The sequence below is a fragment of the Muntiacus reevesi genome, chromosome 3 (genome assembly GCF_963930625.1).
Source record: "Muntiacus reevesi chromosome 3, mMunRee1.1, whole genome shotgun sequence".
Taxonomy (NCBI): domain Eukaryota; kingdom Metazoa; phylum Chordata; class Mammalia; order Artiodactyla; family Cervidae; genus Muntiacus; species Muntiacus reevesi.
The window spans coordinates 239774183-239790759 of record NC_089251.1 but is presented as its reverse complement, the minus strand read 5'-3'; the positions used below and the strand labels follow the sequence as shown (position 1 = coordinate 239790759).

Below are 16577 nucleotides of genomic sequence, written 5' to 3'. Positions count from 1 at the left end.
GTTCTTATTTAAAACAGATTTCTTAAATATGTGAAAATCCTCTAAAAGTTTAAAATCTTGACATTCAACTAGATGTTTCAACCCAGATACCTCCCTGCAATCAAAAACTTTCTCCAAAATGTAATTATTTAGGATCCCCAACCCAAATTTTTTCTCTCATGACATTATTCCATTGGAACAAAACACTCACGTTTCAAACTGAGACAACATTAAGAAGATTTAATAAACTAGTTAAGGGAAGCTGAAAATCGAGAACACCCTGCCGATTTCCACAATGAATTAAAATAGCCAATCCTCATCGGTGTCTTTTATAGAAACAAAATCAGGCGCATCACGAAATCTGTCACCGTACCTGCGTGCACTTTAAACGACTACGGCACACACGCTGTAAGATCTTCACTCTGAGACATAAAGCACACTTCATGTAACTGCTGCAAAACACTGCTGCAGAGGAGCCCAGTGCATTTTTTTCGGGCAACTGATCCAGCTTTCCACCAGCCCCGTGACCTTTGAACTCCCTTCTGCCCCCCCTCCTCTCGCTTCTGCAGTCAAAGCCTCGGAGCTGGTCTCATTTGCATGAGGCTCGGGCAGCGCTCCAGCAGCTGAGACGGAATGCTGGGTAAGGAATTGTGGAACTGCAGTTCTGCCAGAATACCTGAATCACCCGAGAAGCGGAATCCGCGATGGGGGGTGGGCACCGCCTGCGCCGGGCTGCCGGCACCACAGCCCCACCCCCAGCCCCCCTTGTCTATTAATGTATAAGTGTTTTTAACTCTTTGTTTTAGAGTCCTGCTTTCCCCTTCCCCACCAAAAAGAAGCTGTCAGCAGCGACTATGGTAACCAAGGAAACCCAAATAGTCAAATACTTCATTTAAATACATGTGGAAGGCCAATTTAAAATTTTCATTAACTCCTCTTGTTTTTGAAACATAGCTATTTTTCCCCCCTTGCAAGGCACAGTGCACGCATAATCAGGGACATAGGATATTTCTTTTTGTTGTGGTTTAAACAGCATCTTACAGGCATACATTTGAGTCACTATACGAATACATGAAGTCACTGTGGTAATTCTATAAAATGTTAAATGCGCCCTAGTGCCTTAAGATCATCCTAAATGGTGTCCGACAAATTAATTGTAAAGAATTTAGGTCCCACGATGCCTTTAAAACAACACAGCAGTAAAAATGTAGAGCAAAGTTAAACTGTGTGTTTTGATCTAAAGATTCATGCAGCAGTAACGCTTGTCTCTCCTTGGCAGAGATGTTCAGTGTTGTGCTATTATTTGCTAGAGTTATTTCTTCCTTGTCTTCCTACACACAGCAGTCTCTCTATTTAAAACACAAACTCTCTTGCTCATAAACCTAAGAAGTGATTATTTTCTAGGTACAGAAGGTCATGTATACATATTTTTATAAATATCCATGAAGGCACATATTCTTTTCTAAATGGTGAGTCAATGGAAATATGCATCATCATATAATTAAGCCATTCTTCTTTTTTAAATTAAGCTAATTTGTTTTCTCCTTTAATGAGTGAATAATATTTAAGAAATAAACTGTTTAATGCAATAAAGAAATATAACATGATAAATAAAAGGCACAGGTTAATATAGATACATGCTATTTTATAGTTAAATATAAAATGCATTGTTCTGGGAGATAGCATTATTAACATTTCAAAATTTTCTTGGTTTTAAAATTCTTTATTTAAATAATTAACTATGTTAAATCTCTTGTAGTACACTAAAAGATGTCAACAAATTTTGAATGATATATCATCCAATTCATAAGACACAAACTATTGCAGTACAGAATTTTTTAATTCTGGAAAAATAAATGTGAAGATTTTATTTGAGCTATTTGTTAGTATTCTGCCATATGTTATTTCTGCATTATAGAAGGTTAGAAATTACTGAATGATTTTTTTAACCCATAAATTTTTAAATAGGATAAATAACTTCTCAGTTAACTATAATCATATAAACATTTCTCTATCACATCTGACTACATCAGCCATTTAATTGAGTTGGGTCAATTCAAGTGCATCCTTCATATTACACACTGTAAATATCTTGCAAAGTTTTTAAGGCAAAATACACACCAGCCCATCCTAATTTAAATCCAATCAAACACAAGGAAGTGTTGGAGTAATTTATAAAATCACTGACCTGTTCAAATAGCTGTAGTCTTAGTCCTTGCACTCTTTTTTCATTAGAATCCAAAATAAATTGATTAACATTTTCTAATGTGTGTCAGCATCACCGAAGGCACTGTTCTTCCTGGCTCAGCGGAATCTTCTGAAATTTGCCAGCCCTGTGTTTTATTGCTGGTACCGTGTGCTTTATTGTTCAGCGACAAGAGCTTCACTCTGCACAAAGACTCATTACCTACTGCTTGCGGCGCGGCATCAGCCTCACTGAGGCTGCCTATATGTGATCACATGGGAGTTTTGTCTGAGAAAGCCAGGCATGCCGCTGACTTCACTGTGTCTATGGATATTTTTATCAGCTGAGGTCTGCTAGGAGGAAGGAATAACAGATTAGGGAGCTGCTCTAAGTCATTAATGCAGCACAACTTATGGAAATCCCTTCACAAGATTTTTTTTTATTATTATAGAAAACATTTGAGCAGGCATTCAAAAGAAGTTCACTAGATTTCATTTTAATAAGAAGCTGGAAAATAATTTAAGGAAGGGGAACTAAGAAAAAGCTGTTTGCCACCTTTTGCTTTCTGAAAGTACTTTTGTACAAATATTATTAAAGAACCTTGCTGAACTGAATGATTTGACAGTATGTTTAACCTTTAGATTGCTGGTGTTTCTTTTTCTTGGCTGTTTTCGAAAGGATAAATCATTGTTCCCCTCAAAATCGCCTCAATGAAAATCTCAGTCACTAATAGATATGATATATGAATAAAAATAGAGATGTTCTAATTACTTTTGATAAAGTAGATGAGAGAGTGAGTGTCTTTTACTGATGTACATAAGTGAGGTAGATGATTAATTTATCTTCTCAAAAGATGACACATTCCTATAAGAGCTGACTTAAAAGAACAATGAAGATTTCAACTTAAAGATCTAAAGGGCATGTGGTTCATATTAATTCTTAAAATCGCAGTAACTTATTTTAGACAGCTCACCTCAATAAAGCATATGGTTTACCTTATCTGATTTCAGTGTTAACAAGTAGTTTCAAAACTGACTACTCAACATTTATAGTAATTTTTCTCCTATGTAAATACTGAATTAATACACATACATATATACACATAGGTATAGTCAGATTATCTTTCCAAAGTATATTTTTAAATAATTACCTAAAATTATTTCTCAAAATTTGAAAATGGATAGTGGATTTCCAAATGAAAAAGCTATTTAATAATTGGAAGTTGATGAAAAAATAAACTTCTTATCTCTTTAATAATCTAAATTGAATTGGTAACTGAAAGCTTGTTTCTTGTTAATCTCAGTGGAAATCTTAGGACAAATACATGCAACGTGCAATGAACAGCACAAAAGTAAAAGTCAGAAACACCATAAATAAATATCAGAAAATAAATTTTCTGTACAGTTAGATATATGGAACATTTTAATAAAGCCTGTAAGTAATATAGTAATCCTAAAAATAGTAAATCTATATACCTGTTTAAACTTTTCATTAATGAGAAGTTATTTTTTTGAAATAATTATAACTTAAAATTTTTTTGTGTCAGCTGAAATTTTAAAAAATAATTTAAAGCCAAAATAGGCATGTGTGGCTAAATAGCCAGTCTCTAAATATGATGATTTAACATCATTCTTTATAATATTTTTAGTAGTGTTAACATTGATTTAGAATGTTTCATGGCTTAAATAAATGCCTTTTCATGGATTTTTCTTAACCTTGAAAAAATATTCAGATATGTTTCAAATGCTACCATTTTAATGCATTTGTTCCAAAATGCTCATGTTCATTTTCCTCTGCATACAAGAGCCGCACTAAAGCTAGAAAACCTTGGGGCATTAAAATAAAAAGGAAAACAAGGGTTTCTGGCTTATAGTGTAATTCTGGGTTCTTAAAGATATGCATATTGTAGCTAATATCTTTGATGATGTCATCATGATAATGTACAAGGAAATAAACAAAAGGCAGCCATTTTTCTGTTGCTGCATCACTTCAAAAACAGTGAAATAAAATGGTCGCCAAATGGAAAAAAAGAATCAGCAGAAAACTAAGCTACTTTCAAATTCTTGGGAGAAGGAGGGGCAAAGGTTGTGAAATTAGAAATAAAAATCCATATATATGAATTTTGTGTGAATGTATGTAAATAAATAATTTATAATAAGAAAGAACTGTAAATAAATACAAGGGATAAAGAAATAGCGAGCAATTTAAACAAATTATCAGTAAAATAATATCTCCAATGGAAAGACTATAGTCTGTAAACAATGTATTAAATGTAAAAGCTTATTAAATTCATTAATGTTGAAAAAGGTATTTAAAGATGGACAACAGAGTTGGAAAGATCTAGAAAAAAACAAAATGATCATGAAACAGTAATTAGCTTCCCAGGTCTACTATTGTCTTAAATGACCTTGGTGAATGCTTCTATCATCTTATGCCTTATTTGTCAAGTCTGCAAAACAGGAACAGAAAAATCTTTGGAAAACATGTCATGGAAGTAAACAGCAATATTTTTATACTTCAGTTCTCTAAATAAGTTTTAACCAAGCATTGTCAACTAATATTAGTAAAGTAAGGAGAAATGATGTAAAATTCTAATGAGTAGTTAAGAGAATTTTTGAATGCATTATCCTAACAGCAGAGATAAACAGTTCTAGTAAGTAGATAGGACTTTCTGAAACAAGAGGTGATTTTTCCCTAGTACCTGCAGAAAATAAACTAGAAATGAATTTAGTAAGTAATTTGAAATGAATCTCAAAATTGCCTCAGGATTAAAACAAATTACAAAATATACCCATCCTTCCAATCAAAATTCTGTAACTTGGTCAGGGACATGACAAGAGAATTGCAGCAGAGTTTCTGATTCTCACACAATGAACAGCAATGCCTCTGCTTATATAACAAGTTCATCAGCCAAGAGTTCTTTACATTTGAAATTACCAGAGAAACACGAGATCACAGCTTAAAGAAGGAAATTCCATCCAAGATTGAAAGAAAATTTTAATTTGCTTTGTATATGAAAAGCTGTGAATTGAAAAAAGATGTGTCAGTTCTTATTATTGACTCTTACTAGCTTGACTTTTCTCTAATGACAAAGAGGCATAATAGAATCATTTTGTTTGCCCCTCTTTTCTACAAAATAACTAATGCTTGTCAGAAATAATCCAGAATGTTTGCTATCCAATTCATTCAGTAACTTGGATATATACACACCAACTGAATGGTCCCTTGAAAATTCTACTGCATGAGGGAAGATGAAGATTGACAGATACCATCACCTGCATTAACTAGAACCATATTAATTGGCATGTATACACACACACACACACACACACACACACATATATATATATACTGGCATATACCAATACATCATGTTAGATGTACCCTTGATAAGGCTGGATTTTCAAGTTACCTTCACCCTTCTTTACAGTACATTCAAAGAAGTCAATAAGTTGGCCACATCAATGTCAAAATCCAGGACTAACTCAACTCAATTCAACAAACATTTGAGAGTTTACTATACCAAGCTTGAGAGAGTTGCTAGGGGTATACAAATGAAATATACACTGTATCCAAGACAATTATACTCTATCTAGCTAAAAAATAAAATTTGCTTAGCAAGTTATGGGAGGAGTAGTACAGTGGAGATATGTTTTCTAAAGTTTGACTATTTTATTGATTCAACATGTATTTTAGGTACAATGAATATAGTATCTTTTCAATATTGTTTCATAAAATCAGAAAATCATTTATCAAATGTCATATCTAAATATCTATATTATATATATGTAACATGTAATAGTTACATATTCCTGTGGTATCCTTCTCATCAAGAGGTTGAATTTAATTTCTCTTGCCTTCATTCTAAGTTAGCATTAATGATTTGTTTAACCAATAGAGGCTGCACAAGTGATGTTTTGGAGATTCCAAGGTTAGGTCCTAAGAAATGTTAAAGCTTCCACTTCAGCCTCTTGGAGTCTCTTGAGTCTTCCAGGAGCCTTGAGTTGCCATGTGAAAGGAATAACTACACTAAGACTGTCACAAAGAAGCCACAGAGTAGCACTCTGATCAAACCATCTGAACTGAGTCCAGGATTCTGGCCATTTCTGATGCTTAACCCATATGGAAAGCCATCATGGACCCTCCACATCTACCTAGCCACCAAAGGCATATCATGAAGTTACCCTAGTTGTCACTGTGGGGCAAGAATTGCTGAGCTGAGTTTTTCTCAAATTCTTGTCCTAAATAATTCATAAGATGTAATAAAATGATTGCTGTTTTAGGCACTAAGTATTGTGGCAGTTACTCAGATATTGATAACTAGAACCTAGTTACATGTGTAGGACAGAGACAGCATAATAAACATAAAAGTACAAGAAAGGGCAGTCTAATATATATATATATATATACATATATACACATACACACAAATACATCCATATATATATATACACACATACATGTTTCCCAGGGAGTGCTAGTGCTAAAGAATCCACCTACAATGCAGGAGACTTAAGAGACAGGGGTTCGATCCCTGGTTTGGGAAGAGGCCCTGAAAGAGGGCATGACAACCCATTCCATTATTCTTGCATGGAGAATCCCATGGACAGAGGAGCCTGGTGGGCTACAGTCCATAGGGTTACAAATAGTTGGACAGGACTGAAACGAATTAGCATGCAAACATTCAGTGAAATGGATGAATTTAATGGATTCATTAAAAGAAAATACAACTTAGGAGGGTGGAGAAAAAAGCAAAAAAAAAAAAAAACCAAAATCAGAGCATGTCCAAGCACATGAGGACTGAGTTATCTAAGAAGATTGTATTGCAAGAATGGGATATCTGAACTAACAGAGAAGAAATTGCTTCACTAGCCAGAAGAAAAGGGAATTCCCAGTAATGGTACTTTGGGAAAAAACCCAGAAACAGGGGAAATAGCTTTACTATAATGAGAGGAACTTTGAGGAAGCTTGGGTGGCAAGAGATTTAGGCATGTGCTGGGAGGTTAGAGGAGAAGAAAGGAAGTCTGGTGCCCGTTCTTGGAGTGCAATGAAGCTTGAAGTGCAGAGGTTGTTGCAACACAGGAGACACTGGGAAGTGACCAAGGCATAGAAAAGGAGGTACAGTCAAAGTGATGAATAAGGGAAGCAACGTTGGCAGGAGAGAAGCAAGGCAGCAGGGAGTCTGAGGAAGAGGAGATAAGAAGAAATGATGAAACCCTGGCAACTGAGGAATGAGGAGAGAGGAATCCATCATAAAGAAAGAAGGAATTTTAAATTGGTTGGATAAGCCAAGCTCTCTGATTTATTGCGTTAAACTCAACAGTTCTGTGATTTAGTTACGAATTATATATGACCAGTATAGAGCATCTAACTAGCTTTGTTAGACAGATTTAGTAATTTCATGGGTAGTTTGATTTGTATTGGCCTCAGTTTGTCTACTTTCAAATATTGTGAAAATTGGTTTACATCATATTTTGTTAGCATTGTGTTTGGGAGCTTACAAAAGACTATAAAACAACAGGATCTTCCTTAAATAGATAGAGTACATAGAGGAAACCACTTATATTTCTTTCTGCCATTTGATTCCTAACTTGAAAAAGAAAAATATGTCTTAATTCTACAAAGATTAAAAAGATAGTTACCTTTGAATAATGCAAACTAAGACAAAATATGCTCCTCCACACCCCCAAAACCACACACCATTACCTATCAAAGTATACAAGTCTACTAGAGCTTTATTTTTCTGATTCTTCATTCTATTTGAATATTAGACTACCAAAGTAGCAGATGTTAGGTTAGCAGCCGGTGAACAGCCATGCAGAATGATGCAGGTTAAATGGTAGGTATTGCTATAATTGCTGCTGCTGCATATACAATATGTACATAAATCATCTGAACACGGCTGCTAAGAAGTCTTTATGCAAAGTGACCCAGAGAAGAAAGTATCCAGGTTTCCCCCTACCCTTCATTCTCTTTATCAGCACAAAAGCATTAGAAAACAGCATTTATCCAGAGAAAAGAGTAAATGAAGCAAACCTCCTCTCTGAGAACACAAAGGATACATTTATTTCTTAGTGACCATCAACTTTGATTATAAAGATTTCTTTTTATGCTGAATTAGATGTCTAACATGGGACCAAAAATATGGAGTCAAACAGCACATGCAAAAGCAAATAGGAACTGAGCAGGTAAAAAAAGAAAAAGAAAACATAATAATTTAATAGGACCAGTGGCTTTTCCATGTCAATGGGAAGGTTATATCATAACTAAAAGAACTATCAGTGGTAAAGAATCTGCCTGCCAATACAAGGAGACACAGGCCATGGCTATTCAATCCCTGGGTCAGAAAGATCCCCTGGAGAAAGAAATGGCAACCCACTCCAGTATTCTTGCCTGGGAAATCCCATGGACAGAGGAGCCTGGCGGGCTACAGTCTGTAGGGTCTCAAAGTCAGACATGACCAAGTGACTAAGCATGCACACAAGAGAGCTATGACACTGCTTTGGGGTTTCAAGACACAGGAAGGAGTTTCTTATATTTTATTTCACTAACACAAGTCTATAGGTACTTGACTAGATTGAATCTACTCTGATTTATATGAGACATACAAAAATAGTTTTAGCATATTGTTTACCTGAGTTCACTCATTCATTCACATATTCATTTTACATTCACTGATTACTATGTACTCAGAATCTGATTCAGTGCTCTGACAGGTTAAAGAGATGAATAAGTCACAGGCAGCAAGCTAAGTGGTTTTCCATCTAGAGGCAGGGACCTATATAAACAAATAGATAACAACATAATGGGATACATTCTCTAATTGAAAAATGTATAAGAACATAAAAGACAGGAGTGAATAAGCTATATAAAAATAGCTAATAGTTATCAAGTACTTAACTAAGATGAAGTGTTTTATTTTACACATATAAATTGACTCATATGACAATTGCAACAAGTCCATGAGGTAAGTTACTTTTACCATCTCCATTTCATTGATGAGAAAACTAAGGAATAGGCTAGTTAAGTGACTTGTTAAGTGACTTGTCAGTTAAGTGACTGACAGAGTCAGTATCCAAACCCAGATAGTATAGCTTTAATTCAGAGTGTCTCTACTGCTATCATGCTACTTGAGATAGTCACAGTGGGCTTCATAGAGGAGGTGATATGGGAAACGAATCTTAAGGGATGAGCAAGAGTTCTTCTGTGGAAAAGGAGAAGAGTATTCTAGGCAAAAGAGCTAAAATATATAAAGAGTCTGAGGCATGACTAATGTATATGTGGAAGAAATTAAAAACTTTACTGTGAAAATGGTGAGTTTATTTGATCTTGATATGGGATTGTGCATTTGTAATGCTGGCTTATTTGGAATTCAACTAAGAATCAGTTTGTACTTATACAAACTGATTACAGGGGATGTAAAACTTGCTTGACTACATCAGTGTTTTGTTATTAGATGACTCAGGAGAATGAACTGGAGAGAGGGTCTGGAAAAAAAGGACACCAAATGAGACAGTTGAAATATCCAATAGGAAAAGGTTACAAAGCTCTGAATGAAGACAGTGGCCGCCCTAGTTATGGAAAGGAAAGATATTAAGGAAGTAAGTCAGCAGATACTTAGGCAGGAATTAGGGGGAACCCTGAATCCAGGATTTTTTATTTGGAGGACAGCATGGATGATGATATCAGTAACCAATGTTAGAAGTACAAGAGGACTGCTTTTCATGCCTAGGGCAGTCATGATTTGTGGTCCCAAGAAGCACCTGAAACATGTAGCAGTTCCAGAGCATGGCATGCTGGATATACTGACTGGAGTGTTTGCTCCTCATTCATCTACCAGTCCCCATAAGCTGAGGGAACGTTTCCCCCAAATTATTTTCCTAAGGAACAGACTTAAGTATGCCCCAACAAGGGATGAAGTAGAGAAGATCTGCATACAGAATTTCATTAAGATTGATAGCAAGGTCCACACTGATACAACCTACCCTGCTGACTTTATGGATGTCATCAGCACTGGCAAGACTGGAGAGAATTTTCCTCTCATCTATGACATCAAGAATTGCTTTGCTCTTCATCATATTACACCTGAGGAGGCCAACTATCGGTTGTAGAAAGTAAGACAAATCTTCATGGGCACGAAAGGAATCCCTCATCTGGTGACCCATGATGCTCACACCATCTGCTACCCCGAATTCCTCATCAAGGTGAATGACATCATTCAAATTGATTTGAAGACTGGAAATATTACTGATTTCATCAAATTTAACACTGGTAACCTGTGCATGGTGATTGGAGGTGCCAACTTGGGAAGAGTTGCTATGATCACCAACAGGGAGGGACATCCTGATTCTTTTGATGTAGCTCATATAAAAGATGCCAATGGCAACAGCTTTGCCATCCAGCTCTCCAACAATTTTGTTATTGGCACAGGCAACAGACCATGAATCTCTCTTCCTTGTGAAAGGGTATCTGCCTCAGCATTCCTGAGGAAAGAAACAAGAGATTGGCAGCCAAACAGAGCAGTGTATAAAATGATCTCTAGGTGACATGACTCGCAAAGTCTTTGTACTTAATTAAAGATATGGAGCCACTCAGTGGTAAACACTGAATGCCTAAAATGCTCCCAGAAAAAGTACAAGGCCCTAAGAACACAAGGATTCCATCCAGAGTGTTCAGTGCCTGGCAGAGAAATTCACAGACAAAATCAATTATCCGGATACATATTTCTCTCTACTCTCTCAGTGGCCTGAATAAAGGTAAAGAAAGCACAATCAACTTCACAACCAAACTTCAAATCTGGAATACCATTAATTGAACATAACTGTGATACTCATATAAGGAAACTATATAAAAGTGTTCTATGCAGATTAAGATCATGGTCCAGATCACAAAATCTACCTCTATGCTTTATATTAATCATACAACATGAAGACATACAAAAAATAAATTAGATTTCTTCTTTAGGCAGGTGTTTTAATGAGTTTAATCCCGAGGCTTGCTATTAATGCTAGTGACTGACTTCTTTGAAAAGAGGAATGCATTTTCTTTCCTGTTCATATAGTCAGCTTCCTGTTTAGTATTCATTATTCATATCTATTTTTATCAAAGAGCACTATTACATGAAACCATGATCCAAGCATGTTTGGCTCTAATTTTTAACTCTGAAGGAAGGAATTATACACCCTTATTGTACTGATATATAATTGATTTCCTTGGTGGCTCAGACAGTAAAGAATCTGCCTACAATGCAGGAGACCTGAGTTCAATCCCTGGGTCAGGAAGATCCCCTGGAGAAGGGAATGGCAACTCACTCCACTATTCTTGCCTGGAGAATTCCATGGACAAAGAAGCCTGACAGGTCCATGGGGTCGCAAAGAGTTGGACACAACTGAGAGACTAAAATGCACACACACACACACACACACAATTGCTATATACACATGTGATCATAGTGTATATGTGTTCCTTTGTATTAGTGGTGTTATTTAATTTGGGTTGTCAGGCTAAAGAAACTTTCACACCTATCTTAATTTGGAACATCAACATGTCATTGAAGAAAAGCCATCAGTCTTGCAAATAAATAGTAAAAAAGACTTTTGATCACAGTCTCATTTAAACTCTGTCCAGATATTCTAAGAATTTCTTACCTTGGATTAAGAATAGAAAGAACTGTAAATACATTTTATCTGAATACTGTGACTCCTGAGGGATTCCTGGGTGACTCCTGATAACTTCAGCTGACAACCAGGGATACCACAGCTATTGCTCCTCTTTTGAAGCCAAAGCAAGATTTTAATCTTTGCCTCTTTAATTACTGATAGCTATCTATGTGTATGCTGTCACTTCAGTTATATTTAACACTTTGCAACCCTATAGATGGTAGCCTGCCAGGCTCCTCTGTTCATGGGCTTCTCCAGGCAAAAATACTGGAGTGAGTTACCATCCCCACCTCCAGGGTATCTTCCCAACCCAGGGATCGAACCTGCATCACCCGCATTGGCGGATTCTTTACACCCAAGCCACCTGGGAAGCCTGATAGTTATTGATTGTCGCTGCTGCTGTTATTCGGTCACAAAGTCATGTCCCACTTTTTGCAACCCTTAGGACAGTAGCCCACCAGGTTCCTCTGTCCATGAGATTTCCCAGGCAAAAATACTGGAGTGGGTTGCCATTTCCTCCTCCAGGGGATCTTCCTAGACCACGGATTGAACCTGCATCTCCTGCAGTGGCAAGCGGATTCTTTGCCACTGAGTCACCTATGGGGGAAGCCCATATTTATCTATGAAACATGGGATTATGATGACTGAGACAAAATTGGGCATTATATTGCTACCATTTCCCAGCCATGCACAGTGAGGTGACTTTAATGTTGTCTACTGATGCTTATTACATTGTGTCTATACAGTATCTCTTTGACCCAGGAAGCCTATGACTACATTATTTCATTTCCCCTTTATTTATTTATTTTTTCCCTTTGCTTTAATTTACTATATATTATAGCCACCCTGAAACCACGCAGAAGCAATAAATTTAAGACTTAATAAACTACAAGTTAAGTATTACATATTACTTATTACATATATGTAATTAATATTAATACTTAATTACTTATTACATATTTATCAATGTCATAGAATATCATATAGCCATTAAAGTCAGCATTATGACTATATAAAAATATAAATGTTTAAAAATAATAATTAGTGAAGAAATTTACCAGAAATATAAAAAAACATCATTACAAGTAAAATGTATAGAAGAAGACTGGTGAGGAATTAAAGGAATTTAGGGATTATGTGTGAGCTTAAAACAATATAAACAATGCAAGTTCAGTGTTTTAAGCATAAGATAATTAGAAAAGTAGAATCAAAATCATAAAAAATAGTTATCTCTTCGACATCAAGTAATAGGTGATTTTGATTTTTGACTTTGACTTTTTCTAAATTTTATAAGTGTTCTGTTTCCTGTTACCGATACAATGAAAAATTAATAATGTAATTTTTACATTAAAATTAATTATGCTAAATTAATTTAATGGTAGAAAAAGAATTTAAAATTAAGGCTATTGTTCAAACAATTTTAACTGTTGTGATTTTAAGCCTTCAGATACCAAGGAAATTGAACTCTGCCTCCCACACTCCACCCTTAGGCCAGATTTGACACAATGCCATCTGGTCTACTAGGTTTTTTAAAGCTGTGATTTTTGTCCATTGATGAACAGATTCCTTTTCAACATTTTCTTCAAGGAACTACAGAGTGTGTGCTGTTTTTCTAAATTCACCTTTGAGGTACTGCAAGAATGTCCACGTATCTACTCCCAGGCCTTCTTTCCGTGGCAGTGGACCAGAATGGGTGACTAGGGGTGGCACAATAAGGTCTCAATGTGTAACCCTACTTCTGAATGAGCTGCTGGGCCTTACACTATGATACGTTATTTTACTTGCCTGGAGGAGATGGTAAGAAGAAGAAGGTAAGGGCCCTCGAGTAAGAGATACATGTTTAAATTGGAAGAAGACGTTGGGATTAAAAAAAAAAAATCTATAGCTGGGCATTATGTAGTTCTAGTTGAAACTCAACAGCAGAAAAATTGGAAAGCCTGGGGTAAAAGCATCTAATTGGGAAAATATTAATGTATTCATACAAAATACTCCTTATGCATGAGAGTACCTGGAAAACAAATGCCCAGCCATTTAACTCTGGCTTTCTTGCTATTCCAGAGAGACATGATGCTAGAACTTATAAACCTAATATCCCATTGTCAGTTTTAAAGTTAATCATATACTGGAAAAGTATAACATAGTTTGGGAGTTTCCCAGGCAACAATTTGAGGGGCAACTTTGAATCTGCAATGACCCATACATCTTGGCGATAAATAGGAAAATCTGGAATAGAAGCCCATTGTCGGTCCACAGGCCAGTATTAACTGAGAGATGGCCCTCTGCTTCCTTATACTCTCTTCTTTCCTTCATCAATCAGCTCTTGCTCCCCCTTTAAGACTTAGCTCAAAACTACCCTTCCTTTTAAAACCTATCTCCATATCCCTTGCACATGGAGAAAAAAGGCCATTCCTTTCTCTCTCTTTCACATGTCTTCACTTATTACTCTACTATCCACCTTACAACATCATACTGTAGTAATGTGTTTGCATTTCTAGAAAGATACCAATAAACTGGGATTTCAAAGATAAAGGCGCCACATTTTTCACATTTATATCTTTAGTGCCTCCCACAAGACTTTCACACTGGGGGATGCTCAATGCTGTTGAACAAGTTCTTGCAAAAGTGTTTTTAGAATATAGACATAAAATGTACACAAGATTTTAGATAGCTGTCTTTAGAATATTTGAATAACACTAGTAACACACAGGTTGCTGTTCAGAGGACAGAATTATTGTTTAACACAAGCTTCCAGTTTGGTTTTCTGAGCTTGTCTCAATAGAAAACAGATGAAAAACTGGAAAGATTGTGCACACTTCCTCCTCTCACCCATCACAACAGGGTTATGAGAATTGGATCAGACAGGATATCTTGCAATTTCTCTCCTCTAGTAGCTGTTCCACAGCTGATAACACATTTTTAGCCTTGTTAAAAATTTCTCCAACTGATAAAGCTTCTTGGGCCTTTTCCTCAAGTACCAATCATCATTACTATCCCCTTTGCCAACAATTTTTCTCCCTTCCCTCCTTTTCTTCCAAATACAGAAGAGATATGCTTCAACTGTTGCTATGTCCAAGAGCGGGGCCTGTGATTTTGCTTGTACTTGTTTGCCTACTGTGATCTCTTTGAAGCCAGAGGTCAGTTTCTTTCAGAGTACAGACACTTGCACATCAAGAGGTATTCAGGCTTTGCTAATGGGCCTTAACAAACATGTCACATTTCAGATCAACACGTCTGCCAATATGTAAGCCATTTCGAGAACACTTTTTCTGTCAACAGAAGCTTTCTGTCAATTCATGACATGTGTTAAATGAAAGTATGTTAGATAGACTAAAATGTCCACAAAGTAATAGTACATACAGAAGAGCTTTGTGTTTATGTTCGTTCAGCATTAAGTTCACAAGACTCTAACGGTCATTAGCATAAGAAATGCTTATTGAGACATTGATTGATGATGAGAACCCCCTCCCCATCAAACCTACAGCAGATGGACCAGAAGGAAAAAGGGTTTACAAAGTAGAAATTTCTTACTCCGTTTTTGTTTATTGCAACTGTCTTATTCTTTCCTCTTGAGACAAGGGACATACTGTGCTGTGGAAAATAGTAAGATTTCAGTTTAGTTGTAGAGAATTTCACAGGACAAAAGAGATTATAAGGTGACCTGTATTGCAACAATTTTGTAAACGTTGCTGTTAAATTTATAGAAAAAAATACAATTTTATAATATTTGCAGAGAGAATAAAACCCAAAAGTTTTCAGTGAATATATTGCCAAAATTGAAATGACTTTTTACTGAATATCAAGAGCACAGAATAAACAGAAATATCATTACTAAATTGGAAAGGTAAGAAATCATTCTTGGAGAGGGAGAAAAAATATTTCAACCATTCTCCCTTTCTGAGTCCAATTTCATGTGGCCTTTTGAGGGGGTTGTGCTGGGTAACTTGAATTTATTCAACCTTTTGATGGACTTGAATTTTCTCCTGAGATGTTTTAAATATTTCTTTCATCCTTAAGTAGCCATGCAAGAAAGAAGCACCACTTGTAACTTTATCCCATTTTACTGATGGGAAAAGTAAGGCATAAATATTTCAAGGGGCCATTTTCTTAGTTTAGACTAATGCTCTTTTCAGTCAAGCATTCTGGCTTTTTATTATTTAACTGCAGAAATGTATTTGACAAGCAATAGTCCTTAGTAACTAATATAAGGAATTAAAGTCTTTCTTTTTATATGTTAGATAAATGGATAGTGTTTAAAGGGATTCTTCCTGTTCCTAAACGCACTGCATGAAAGTGGACAGCTATAACCAAATATAAAAATAATAGCATTTTTTGCTTCTCAAAAGTTTAAGTTTCAGTGAGCCAAATTATATCATAGACACCAGTGAAACAGTTTAGAGATTGAAGACAAATCACGAACGGAGTAGATCTGCAAGCCAAGCACATAACGGGAAAATGTCTGGTTCGCCATACGGACCTGAATTTCATATCTGATAAGTAGTTAGCCAAATTATACACAGACATTTTGAGCTTTGCTTTTAGATAGGACTTTATTACCTGATTACTGTGTTGCTTTTCTTCTTGTCAAAAACAGAGTGATTTGAATAACTCAAGCTCAACTGGGGAGCCAGGCTTCTGGTTGTTTGGGTGGATACTGTCACTGGAGATGGGAAGGTTGTGGGGTATGAATGGAATCATTTGGTGAGAAGCACATGGCTTTAGGTTAGATAGAAAAGACAGTATAGAGCTTGGGTTGG

At 36.0% G+C, this 16577-nt stretch overlaps 1 pseudogene; it reads left to right on the top strand.

The window, feature by feature from the left end:
- Positions 1-9903: 9903 nt before the first annotated feature.
- LOC136164233 (small ribosomal subunit protein eS4, X isoform-like) lies at positions 9904-10694 on the top strand (annotated as a pseudogene).
- Positions 10695-16577: the final 5883 nt, after the last annotated feature.